Source organism: Manacus vitellinus, unplaced genomic scaffold (genome assembly GCF_001715985.3).
Source record: "Manacus vitellinus isolate BGI_N305 unplaced genomic scaffold, ASM171598v3 scaffold_6_pilon, whole genome shotgun sequence".
NCBI lineage: Eukaryota > Metazoa > Chordata > Aves > Passeriformes > Pipridae > Manacus > Manacus vitellinus.
In genome coordinates, this window is record NW_021940750.1 from 11148661 (window position 1) to 11162209 (window position 13549).

Sequence of the window (13549 nt, forward strand, 5' to 3'; positions counted from 1 at the left end):
TAAATTTATTTTCATTTTAGAAATTAACTGGTAACTGAAGTTCACAAATGTAAGAGACTTTGGCATAATAAATTCAACCTGCAAGGTTTAACTTAGAAATTTTTAGTGTTTGAAAGATGATCAAAAATATTAATGGAATAGCCAGTGTCTTGTCTCAATTACAGATGAACCAATTTTAAATACTTGACACCTGACAGCAGAAAGAAATCCAAATAGAAGCTGTCAGCCTTTTGGAATCTTAGTGCATGACCACTACCACATTAGTAAAGATGTCAACAGCAACAGACATTTAGATCATATCTATTTCAAAATGAGAATGGATGTGCACCATATTTAGCATATTCTTTAAATCATATATTCTGTATATGACTGTTCTCTCCAAACTATCAACTATAAATAGTTCAGATATTTATTTAATATCACAATTTGTTTAAAATGTAAGATTTCCCTGTCAGATTAACAGGTTTTGCTACAAAATTTAAAAGCTGACTTTAAGGTAAAAGTCCTTTGGATTTTTTTACAGAACCCAATACCATTCAGGATTTTATACATTGTTCTCAACTGCTGGCAGAAGGAATACTTAGTATGCAGCTCTGAAAATGAGGGACATACACTGGAGCAAAAAATTCTCTCTTAAATTTTAAGAACTCAAAACAAACTGGAAAAGGTCCTACAAAAAGATTTTAAAAAGGAGACATTTGCTCAGTCAGTGTATGAAGTTTTAGGCTAGCTGCTTTCTACATGACAATAGAAGAACCTTTTTCAAAGGTATTTTTTAAAAATAGTGTTCTCAGAGGGGATTTTACAATGTCATGATGACCTGAATTCAAGTTCTATCCTTGTCAGGTGTAGGCAGAAGAACCACAGAAAAACGGGCAGTAGCATTTAAACGCGTACAGACCCAGGAATTTGCACCAGATCTCAGAACCAGAGTGAGCCTGTGAATAGCCCATAAATATTTACATGCTACTTATCCAGACCTTAGGAGTAAGAAAAAAAAAGGGGTGAAGGGAAAAAAAAAAAAAAGGATGTGTGAGCCGGAATGTTACCATCTAAATAGATTTTTTACCAAGGACTCAAAGATGATATGACACCAATTATGAGACAAGACAGGTCTGAAGCAGAACTGCAAGGTACCACAGGCTCTAGAATTGTTTAAGACCTGTCTTTTAACTGTAACTATTTCATATCTTGGGGAAAACAATTACTGGTTTTAAAGAGTTTTCAATCATGAAAGCAGAGATTTAGGTTAAACCTGAGGCTTCTCCCCCAAACTTTCTATAGACTAGACCAAAATATAGCTGTGAACATATAGCAAATGAGGTCCCAGAATTGGTAAGAATGGAATAAGTATGAAACAAGTTCAAATGTTTACATGCATACGGAGGGATCACAAATTATACAGAGAAAGAGTTCTAAAGGAACTACAATACTGATAGTTACTCTATACTACTGTGCCACCATATATCATATTATATATATGGTACTATATATTACCTAGATAAAAAATTCTGGGCAAAGCTTTTAAAATTTATCAGAAAATCAATACATTTCAATGGTAAATTCCATTCTGTGGACCTGGAGGCTATATACACACTATTCAGTATCAACCACAACTACTTCCCCAATGTTAAACCACAGAATTAAAAGAAACTTTATAGTTTATAGAGTTCTAGTGCCTACAAATTATTTTAAAGGATGCTTAATATGAGAATATAATGCCCTTGAAATCCAGCTACAGCTTCCATTTCCACTATGTATATGCACATACCTGTTAGTTTATCATGTTTTCTATGTATAAAACTTTTCCAATAAGAGTCTGCTAAGATTAATTACATCCTTATTTCAGAAAAAAAATTCTGAAAACCATAAATTACTGTCATGTATATTTGAAACTGAATTATTTCAGAAGTGAGCTCTCTGATATTTTTGGCAATTCTTTAAAACAAAAACCTCACTATACTCAGTAATCATCCACATCTGTTACAGATGAAAACAGAAAAGGCATCAAATGCAGAGGACATTACAACAGAAATCTTTCAAACAGGATTTGAAAAGCATAGTAGATACTGTAACAACCTTCATATGAAATACATTTAAAAAAGACAGAAAAAAGTAGAAAAGATAGCACAGAAATAAATTGTGAAAATTTAAGTACATTCAACTGCTGTCCATTCCATGTCAAGCATTTACACATATTACACAAGCTAGGCTATAGAAAATGAAATGTTTGAGATTTAGGCAAGAACTGGCAGAGTCAGGATATTGAAAGAGCATAAATGAATCATACCCATCAACCATATCCTCCAAAATCAAAAATTCAAACCACCGACAAACAGCTGCATGGCAGTTTCACCTGCATAGTGATTTAAGTCTTACAGTTATTGTTACTCCAGTAGGAGATACCTACAAACCTGCAAGCAAAAGCCATCTCTAAAAAGTGACAGATCAATCATTATCCTCTAGGAAACGGAATGGAAATATGTGAGCTAACTACATGTTCAGTCACTGATGTCATTAGATTGGATCTATAACTGAGAACAAGTACAGTTACTGGGAATAGAATGATTCCTATAAAACAAGACAAATACTTCTCAGTGTTACCTAATTGATGTTACAAAGAATAATAAAGACATATTAATTTGCTTTAGGTTTTTTTCATAAATTAGGTAGTGCTAAATGATAGATAATGCCAGACTAAAGTGCACTTAATTTTGCAAAGAAGTTAATTTCTGTAGAAAAATCAGTATCACTCTATTTCCCACTGCTTCTGTCCCAGATAAGATGTTAGCAGTGCTTTCTTACTTGCAAATCTCTTTATAAGGTTCACTTAAGAAGTCTGTAGCACCTGTTCATACGAAAAATCAGCCAGCACATTCACTAGCAAATTAGAGAGCCAAGCCTTTATATGTTTCTAGCAGAGAAGTTCGTAAAATTTAACTACACCACTTACACCCTTTGCACTTTACAAATTCACATCCAGTTATGTTCACCAGCCAGTCACATCACAGGAAGCAAAGGATAGCCTACCCTCTTGCCTCCAGGAAGACGCAGGGGACCCACAAGATGAAGGGAATGGAACCAGGTCTCTGCTTAGGGCAAGAGGTGAATCTCCTCCCGACCTACCTCATGTTCCCACGTGCCCTGATATAACAGGTATGAGACTGTGGAACTGAGAGTCAGACACACTACAACATGGACAAAGGTTCACAAGTTGGAGGAATTGTCCAGGGTGAGTCAGTCTACCCACCACATCATGACTGCCTCTGTTATGAAAAAAAAAAGTCATCTGTGACTCCATTTTGAGAGAAACAGAGAGGCCAATATGCCAATCAGACCCAATCCATAGGGAAGTCTGCTGCCTCCTTGGGGTCCAGGTAAGTGATGTTACCAAGAAATTCTCCGGTTATCCATTACTGGTTTTTCAGGTGGGCAGCAATGAAGCACTAAAAGCAGCCTGGGGACTGTTAAGAGGGACCTCAGGGCCTAGGGACAAGTAGTTGAGGGATCTGGAGCATAAGTAGTGTTCTCTATCCTGGCAGTTTCAGGGAATGCTGGGAGTAGGAAAATCACACAGATGAATAAGTGGCTCCAAGCCTAGTGTAACTCAGCAGTTTTTTTTTTTCTGATCACAGATCAGTTTACACAACACCGAGCCTGCTGGCAACAGAGGGGGCATGCCTGTCCCAAAGCAGAAAAAGAGTCTTTGCACAGGAGTTAGCAGGGCTCACTGAAAGACCTTTAAACAAGATTTGAAGAGGGAAAGGGATAAAATCAAGCTTGCTAAGAAAAGCCTGGGGGCAGCACATCAGGGACCTTATCACTCTACCTGAAAGGAGATTGCAGCCCAGTGTCAGTCTCTTCTCCCAGCTAACAAGAGACAGCATGAGAGGAAATGGTCAAAAGTTGCATCAGAGGAGGTTTTAGATTGGATCTTAGGAAAATCTTCACTGAAAGGGTGGTCAGATATTGGAACATGCTGCCCAGGGAAGTGGTAGAATCACCATCCCTGGATTCAATGTGGCACTTGGGAACACGGTTTAGTGGTGAACACAGTGCTGTTAGTTAATGGTTGAACTCAACACTTTGAGGTCTTTTCCTTTTCCAACCTTGACAATTCTATGATTTTATCTTGAGTTGGAAGTGACCTTTAGAGACTGTCTAGTCCTACCCCTGTGCTCAAAATAGAGTCAACAGCAGTGAGGTGCTCAAGACCATTTCCAGTCAAGTTTTGAACCTGTCCTGAGACAGAGACTCCATAGCCTTTCTGGACCACCTGCACCAGTTTGACCATCCCCACCATAGGAAAAAAAATCATTTTCAGAACTTCTTTAAGAAGAAGTTTCTTTAAGAAGAAGTTTCTTTCAGAAATTCTTTAGACTCACAAGCACACAAAAATTTGCAGTTCCCTCAGTCGTCAGCCCAGGCCCTCTGCCTAACACCTGGGCCTTGTACTTGCCAGCTAGTCCAGTTTGAAGTTTGCAGGGCAAATTACACATGTATGGCACTCATACTCCAGGTTAGGGGAAAATGTGAACTCCAGTGTCACCCCCAGCAGCTGGTACTTAAGTACATAGGCCCTATAAGCCACAGTTCCCACCCCAGATGCTCAAAGACCCTTCATTTCACTTGGCCCAAACCCCTGTAGCATGCACCTAGGATCAGTGATCCATGGTCCTACACCAGCAGTTGACACTGAAACCCTTGCTTGCTCCAGTTGCTGGTACAGAATGTGTCCCATCACCCAAAGTCTGATTCCAGTTGCTGGCTCAATTTCACTCAACCCAGTCCACCCAGTAGCTGTCAATCCTTCTAAGATCTATGGACTCTAGAGCTACTGATGAAGATACTCTTACTTGCTCCAGTTGCTGACACCACAGACACAGGGGCCACTTCATCTGAGGTCTGATTCCAGTTGCTGGCTCCAAATTCAACTTCTAGTTTCCTCAGTTGCTAGCATCATTCCTTACAGCAAACATGCACAGGGTAAATAGTGAGTATTTAATAGGAAGATCTACTTCAGTGACCAGGCACAGGGCTGTCAGGCAAGCAAATCGACTGGACACAATTTTTACAAAACACCTAGTAGCACCTCAATCCCCTTTCACTTATCAGCTTTGCTTAAATTTTGCAGAGTCCTACAGGATCCTCAAATATTCAGAACCTTCATGTTTCCTGCCTTATCAGTTACAAAACCCAAATGGGTCTTCTCCAAATGCTGCCTGTAGGTTCTTAATGGGCCATCAGTTAACAGGTGAAGAGTTTTGGTCTTTGTCATTGTCTCCATGTTCCCATGTCTACTAGGTTTGTACCTCTGTGTGGTTTTGTTTATCTAGCAATCCCCCCCACTTCATCCCTTCTTCTCCACTTAGTCCTTGTTTTAAGAATAAAAGGAAAAATATTCAGCAACTATTTTAGTGCTGCTTGGGGATGGAAATTACATGGGAAAAACATTGAATGCTTGAAGTTTGTAATTTCAAAATCAGCAACAACAGGTACACTGCTTGATGAGCACTTTGTACAACAGAAAAAGGTAAGGGCTTCACAGCATGTTAGGTTTGCATATTATCAAAATGCATGACCAAGATGGATAGAACATGAGTGTGCTTTTAATACTACACCATAATAAACACCATTGGTTCAACTGATTGCCAATGCAAATACAATGCAGCACACACTTATAAGCGATGAAACAGAAGACATTTTTTGTTTTGATACCCTATTTCAAATGTATACACTCTTCTCTTTCAGAGAGTTACAGATTTTCTTCCTCAAGTTTACGAGTTACTGTGTCTGAACTTTCAAAATTCATGATAATAATTCTTATTTCCACAAAAGCTTAGTTACCAATGGAGAGCTAAATTAGATTTTCTCATCAGGAATACTGAGGTTTATTTAATGCTTGCACATATGCTAAGTTGGATTCATCTCTTTCTCAACATACAAAGAAAAAGAAAATTACAAAATTACAAAATCTATCACCACTTCAAGTTGTCTTGCAGGGAAACTTATATTCCCACTGTGAGTTTCTGCCACAAAAATTACTGCCTGACATCTATGATTTCAAAATGTTCATGTCTACAAAGCTCATCTGGGAAAAGAAAATTACTAGAGATATGAATCTTCAAGTATTTCATTACTTTTTTTTTTTTTTTAAATCTAGATCCACATTTTTCTTTATACAGAACTTCTGTTCCTCTAAACCTGCAGTGGATAACCAGCAAAACTTCTCACTTTATTTTTATTACCAGTAGATCAGTGAGTTGTCACATCAACAATTCCACTCATACTTCAGACAGAAGTATCAGTGAGATAGTCAGAGATTTAGAATGCATATGCTAGACCTCTTCGTAGTGAGTTTCACAAGAAAAATACAGGCTTTAAACCAAAATATAGAAAGATAAATAAATCTTCAGATTTTAACAGAATCATCTTAACAAATCAGACTGAAAACTAATTGAGTGGCAAAAGACATGTCTTATGTCAGACAACAGATGAGAACTAATTTTGTATAGATGAGTCCAGAGAGGACCAAAAACTTGGAAATTACTAGAACAACCGGTGTGACACAGCATTCTGTCATTTCTGAGCCACTCACATTTGCAACACTGAGATATTACCAGATCTAGGATGGGAAATCCCCAAAAATCACAACTGTTATAACCTCAGTGTTTCTATACATACTCAGATAATATATTTTTCTATTTCTATACCTTCTTTTTCATGTAGACACTAGCATGCTTTCAAATATGTCACAGAGCTTATTCAATGGGAGTACACCAATGGCAAAAACTTGAGTACAAACAAATCATCCATTTGTTGACAAGTTATGGAGAAAGAACACAACAGCAATTTCTGAAACATAAACAAGCTAGCAGGAATTCAAGCCACTGACTTAAACAATGAAGGCACAGTTATTCAACATAGCACGGAGAAAAACTCTTCAAACTAACATACCTGGTACTACTCCTGTAAAATCTGATATTTGCTTCCTTCACAGCTTATTCGGGATTAATAAATATTCTATCTCTGCTACAGCCTTCTTATTGTCTCCATATAAATGTCATCTAAAAATTATCACCTTGGATCCATAAAGAAGCCAGGAGGTTGAAGATAATTATAAACTGTATCACAGAATATAGCTGAAAAGAGGAACTTTAATTTCTGTAAAATTCAGTAGGGTTAAGTCCAAAGCATAGATCTTTAAAATTAGGTTATCAGATTTGGTTTTGGGGTTTTTTATGTTTTGTTTTGAGGTTTGTTTTGTTTGTTTCTTTTTCTTTTTTGTTTGGTTTTGTTTGTTGATTTTGTTTGGTTGGTATTTTAAAATAAGATCTGCACATCCACCTTCTGTTATCAGTTCTCCTGATTCAATCCTGACATACACTTTACCATCACGAGTCAACTGGGCTATAGGCAGAAACATGCAATGTCACTCCGAGAGCAAATGCAAAGGGCAACTCCTGTAGTAATCAAATTCACCAGAGGTTACAAAATTTGTTTTATATCATATCCCATTGAAAACAAAAGGTAAACAATTACTGTACCTAACACAAGCACTTCAAAGAACTGCTCTGTATAATTCTTTCTAATAGGGAAAGTTTTGGATGATACCTGAAAAGTTAGTCAGAGAAAAGTTGCTGAAAGTCAACAGTACCTTCAGAAAAGCACAGTTCATTCAAATTGACAAGATTTGCATTAGATTAGTCTACTATTACTTACAATACAGAGAACATTACAGAAGATTTACATTATCACCAGCAATAGGCTGGAAATACTTGGCAAGTGGCAATAACTCTGTCATTCTTGGCAGCCAGAATTATAATGATGACTCAACAATGATTGGATGATTGGGTATTAAAATGCAAAAAACAACCAAAAGAAAACAAAAACCACAACTCACCAAAAAACCCCCAAAACCATACAAAATTATGCAAGAGCATGCAAGAGCATATTCTGCCTATAGTCACAGAAGATACTACAGTGATATTAATAAGGTAGAAATTATTTGATATAATGTCACCAAGCCCTATTATCCTTACATTATTCTTCCTTCTCTGTAGTCAATAGTGCATTCTTACAAATGCCTTACAAAATATTTTTTTAACATCTGCAAGAAACTGTTATAGAGTCACAATGAAAGGATAAAATTGTACCTATTTCTCTTCATGTAAATTCTAGTTAAATTTTACATGTATACCTGTATGCATCGTGGTGAAAATTGGTTGTATATTGGAGACCTTTTGGAACATCTCTTTCTCCTCAGGCAAGATTTTTAGGCAGAAATAAAGAACAGAAGGATGACCAGGCAGAGAAAACCTTCTCACTTTGATTGCTTTGTAATTAGTTGAACATGTAAAGACATGTTCTTGTTAAATGATTACACCAAGATAATTACATGCACCAAGAAAATTGCAAGCATGCATAGGGCTGTTTAGCCCCTATACACACCTTTCATTAAGTTGTTTAAGTAAGTATATAGTGCTTAAGCATGTTTTCAGTGAGCATACTGTAAGAAGGAGTCTTTTTCCTTTTCAGTTATTTACTAAATAACTGAATAAATAACCACTAAATAACTTTTAACATAATTATTTACTAAATAACTAAATGCTGACTGATCATGCTGTCAGCTGGTAGATTTGAAATGAGAAAAATCTACCAATGAAACTGAAATTTCAGACCTCCATAGTAGGCTACATAGTGTCTTTAGTCAACTTCAGCAGCATGAAATCCCTTGAGTGTAGTTGTTATGATAAAAACCTAAGGATAAGCCTGACTTAATTACTAGGAATAACATTTCCTTTACAGAGATAAGAGCCAAATAATTGAATCATAAACACAGATGATAAATGCATAACAAGTATATAGGGCTGAATGTTAAAATCACGAAACCCCAAATTAGAATACAGACACTTTTGACAAGTAAGTGAATGAAACATATTAGAAACATATTTCTGCACTTTCATTCAAAAAGATTACAAATATACTGATCATCCTTAATGATTACTTCTCTGCAGTTTCATAGGAGAACTCAAAAAAAGAGGTTTTACTTAAAGCTTATCTGATAATCATTATTAAATAGTTTCCAAATACTTCTATCTATAAAATCTGAGGTAGATTTCATTCCTCTTATTTTATGGGCATCTACAGTTTATTACTGCAGTCAGACAATATATTATTTTTAGACATAATGTAAATAAATTACATACCCTTATGCTGCAGAAGAGGCAATTGCAAAAAGGCAAAAAGACACCACTCACTATCCTTTTCTTAAATGTTCAGATGAGACTGTTGATAAGATTTTAACTATAGCAAGAGAGAAAAAACTATTTCAAATAACACTGTTCCACAGACAAATATTTCAGACCTCTCTGCAGCTGAATTTAATCTCCTAAAAAGGGGATATGCTAAGGTATGAGAGAGTTATATACTCTGAGAAAGGCAGGCATGAAAATAATGATGTTAACAATCAAGTGTTTTATGCTGCCATCATAGTTTAAAAGGGCCCTCTGCCATGTTCAAGTGTCTCACATGCTCCCCTCCATTTTTAACAGAGCAGGGTTTTTAGTTCAAACTAAAACTGACTAGAATAATAGGAAACTTATACCCTACTACACCCAAAGTTAGCAAAACCTTCAATTCTACAATCTTGCTTCTGTATCTTCTCATTAGTATAGGGCTCAAAGACATCTGAAGCTCCAACACATCTCTTTTGTTCTTGTATTTTTCCACCATGTCCACTAAAGGAAAATATGCTTACGTGAACAGTAACACTCCTGAAATATCCTTCTATTTCTAGAGGAACTTTTCTGTGTTACTACTAACTTCAGCAATTTTTTCCTCTTTCCAAAGGTAGCACCACTAGCTACAAAGTTCACCAAACATCAACTGAAGGCCTACACCAATATTTTTTTCATGGTCTTTGTTTTAATGGGAATTCAAAAGGTGTCTCCAAAGATTCACTGCAACCTACCTGACAGAATTCCTATTCCTATACAGAATCTGCAAAACCTTAATGAATTTAGATGTATTTTTTGCAATTGTGCTTCAACATGAAGATCCTAAAAGAACACTTAAAAGAAGTTGAACCTACCTAGCCCAGCTATCAGTTCCTCTTTTTCAGTTTTGCACATCTCTCATGTCCCTACCCTTGTATCATTTCTCATCTCAGTCTTTGTCATAAATTGATTTCCTTTACTCTTCATTTAGCATATCAATCTTATAACCACTTCTCTCTGTTTGTGTATTCTGTCTGCCTTTTCTACCTCACACCCAATGTTTCTATTTCAGTTGAAGGAGAGTTCTGGCTACCTCTGATGTGCATGGGCATACCAAATGCCCAGCTACTGTTTTTAAAATTGTCTTTTACAATGGAGACACATCTTGCATGATAATTTTATACTCAGCTTAAAAGAAACCAGAAATGTAAACAACTTGTTTTAAAGTACACAATCAAAGAAGCTCCTGTAAACTCTAAATCACTGCTGTAAACTCTAAATCACTGTTAGTTTTGTGATTTGATGGTTGCCAAATCTCCCAGCCAAATCCAGTGCACCACATGAACAAATATGTCCAATTTACTATACAATAGAGCTATAAACAGTTTTCTTAAGCATGAGAAAATGTTGATCTGTGTGTTGCTAAACTGAGTCTCTACTGAAAAGAAATAACTGTGTTCAGTATTGGGTAGTGCTAACAGGGCTGCATTAATTGAATTAATCTGTTTCTTATTTGTAAATAGTCCCAAATGTAAGACAAAAATTCCTTTATCCCTACACTAAGTCTATTCTTTTAGGTATGCCATTATATATATTCCATTCAGAACTCACTTGACATGCTGAAGATGCTTGTTTGATAACTGATCGTCAGGATCAGCAAAATGTAGCAGGTTAGACTTGTCTACCACAAGCTTGTCTCAGCTAGTCTACAAGAGTCTGGGAGCATCTGGTAGACACCAATCAAAAGACCTACATGTGATACAAACATATCCAAACCAAAACAGCCTGTGTCATGGTCACCAGTGACAAAGATCAGTAATGTTGACTTTTACCACCTCTTCTATGCCCACTTCTCCAGCCCAAATGCCAAAATGAAAGAAATGTTCCAATTTTCTCTACTTCTCTGTCACTATGCCTCCTTCCACCTTACTATACAGCCCCTTACTGCTTAGCAAGGTCTTTATTTCCACTTGTCTTAAGTTCTGCATGGGAAGCAGAAAAAATGGTTGAATATGATCAATTTGCAAAATGGCAACGCCCTTTTTTTTTAATCTCAAAACCTACATATCTACCTCCTTCCTCATCAAGTCATTTGTCACACTGACACTTCCTACCCTACCTCTCCTTCTTAACCAAGATCCTCAGATTGAGGTTTCTGCCTCAGTCTTGTGGTTCTAATTTTTTTCCAGCAAAAGAAAATTGAAGAGAAAGGTGAAATTCCATCTCAATTTCTCAGAAATAAAATCAAAGCAGAAAAGCAGATAACGGAACCTGACAGGCAGCAAAGCACAATGAGATCAAACAAAAGTATTCTTAAGCAGTTATTTCACTAAATACATAGGACAAGCCATGGCTTCAATTAAATTTGAAGGGCTTGGATCACTGAGCTTTTCACTCTGTGCCTTTCCAGGACACAGATAATGGAGTCTAAGAAGTACTTCAAAAAAAGAAAGCACTTGCAGCACCTATACAACAAGCCAGATAGCATACTTTGTTTTCTTAGTATGTGAAATCTTAAGCCTGAGAAAGCTTCTAATCTATTTGTGAGACACAGCATATTAATTTCAGAGGTAAGTACTATTCCTTCCTATATCTTCTTGTTCACACAGTTTAAAATGCTTACAGAGTATTGTGTGCAATATTTTCCTGTCTGAAAAGACTAATGAAATATGAAGGAAAACTGTTGCAGTATCAAAGTTCTGCCTCAAAAGCATCAGATCAACTTATTGAATAATCTAAATTAAAACCCCAAAACACAGTCTACTTTTTTCCCCAAATCCCACTGAATATTGAAGAGCAGAGCATACATATAGGGCCGGGCAATGACCAGGTGTATGAAGTTTAACAAGATAAAGTGCTGAATTCTGCACCTGGGATGGGGCAACCCTGGGTGTTCATACAGACTGGGGAATGAGATGCTGAAAAGCAGTGACATGGAAAGACACCTGGGGGTCCTGGTCGATGGCAAGTTGAATATGAGTCAGCAGTGCTCTGACAACCAGGAGGGTCAACCCTGTCCTGGGGGGCATCAGGCAAAGCATCGCCAGCCGGTCAAGGGAGGGGATTGTCCCTCTCTGCTCTGCACTGGGGCGGCCTCACCTTGAATATTGTGTGCAGTTTTGGGCACTGCAATATAAGAAAGATTTTAAGCTATCAGAGAGTGTCCAGAGTAGGGCAGTGAAGATGGTGAAGGACCTTGAGAAGAAGCCATATGAGGAGTGGCTGAGATCACTTGGTCTGTTCAGTCTGGAGAAGAGGAGGCTGAGGGCAGACCTCATTGCAGTCTGCAACTTCCTCATGAGGGGAAGAGGAGGGGCAGGCATTGATCTCTTCTCTATGGTGACCAGTGACAGACCTGAGGGAATGGCCTCAGGTTAGGGGAGTTGTGTTAAGGGAGGTTTACATTAGATATTAGGAAAAGCTTCTCCATCCGAAGTGTAGTTGGAACAGGGAACAGGCTCCCCAGGGAAGCAGTGACAGCACCAAGCCTGCCAGAGTTCAAGAAGTATCTGGTGTGACTCTTAGGGATGGTCCTATGTAGGTCTAGGAGTTGGACTTTGATGATCCTAGTGGGTCCCTTCCAACAGAATATTATGTGATTCTGTTTTCTCTGATATGGTATTAGTGTTTTCTACTTTTTATCAGTAAGCTAATTTAAAAATTAATTTAAATAACAATTGAGGAATTTTGCTATACATAGCATTCTAATACAGTTTTGATTATACACAAGTGTACAAATAGCCTGCACTGACATAATAATAAATAATAAATAAAATAAATTATAAATCCAGCTCTCTAAAAGGGCACACTTGATTTGTAGCCACCAACAGAAACAAGGAATATTTTTAAGAGGTTGTTATATTATAACTTCCTAGTTCTTAATGCTTTCTCCATAGCTGAGTTGAGACATTTGTGAAACACTATGGTATGTCAAGACATAGAATCAAATACCTTCATCATATGATGAAGGTCAGGTATTACTAGCTTCTAATGAAACCAATCACAGGCTCGATGATTATCATTTGGTGCAAAACTGAGCCTTTATTCTGCACTTAGTGGAACTCCTGTACAGCATGTATACACAAAACCTCCAAGCATTTCTGGCTATATGGCAAGAATAGCTGGGATATCCATTAGCCAATAGACTGTTACATCATTTTCATATTAAACTAATTTTATTAGCAATAGTCTTTATAAGACAAATCAAAACAAAGTTGGGAAAGCAGTAGTTCTGTGCATGAAGCTCCACATTATACAGTAATTTATGTAATAAAGCATGAATAAAACGGTTTTTTACTGCAGAAAATTAGAAATGTTATAATAAAATTGGT

At 37.0% G+C, this 13549-nt stretch overlaps 1 protein-coding gene across 2 annotated transcripts in view; it reads right to left on the minus strand.

Moving 5' to 3' along the window:
* Nucleotides 1-13549, minus strand: part of RYR3 (ryanodine receptor 3) — a 212879-nt gene that overhangs the window by 178308 nt on the left and 21022 nt on the right. The window lies entirely within an intron of this gene.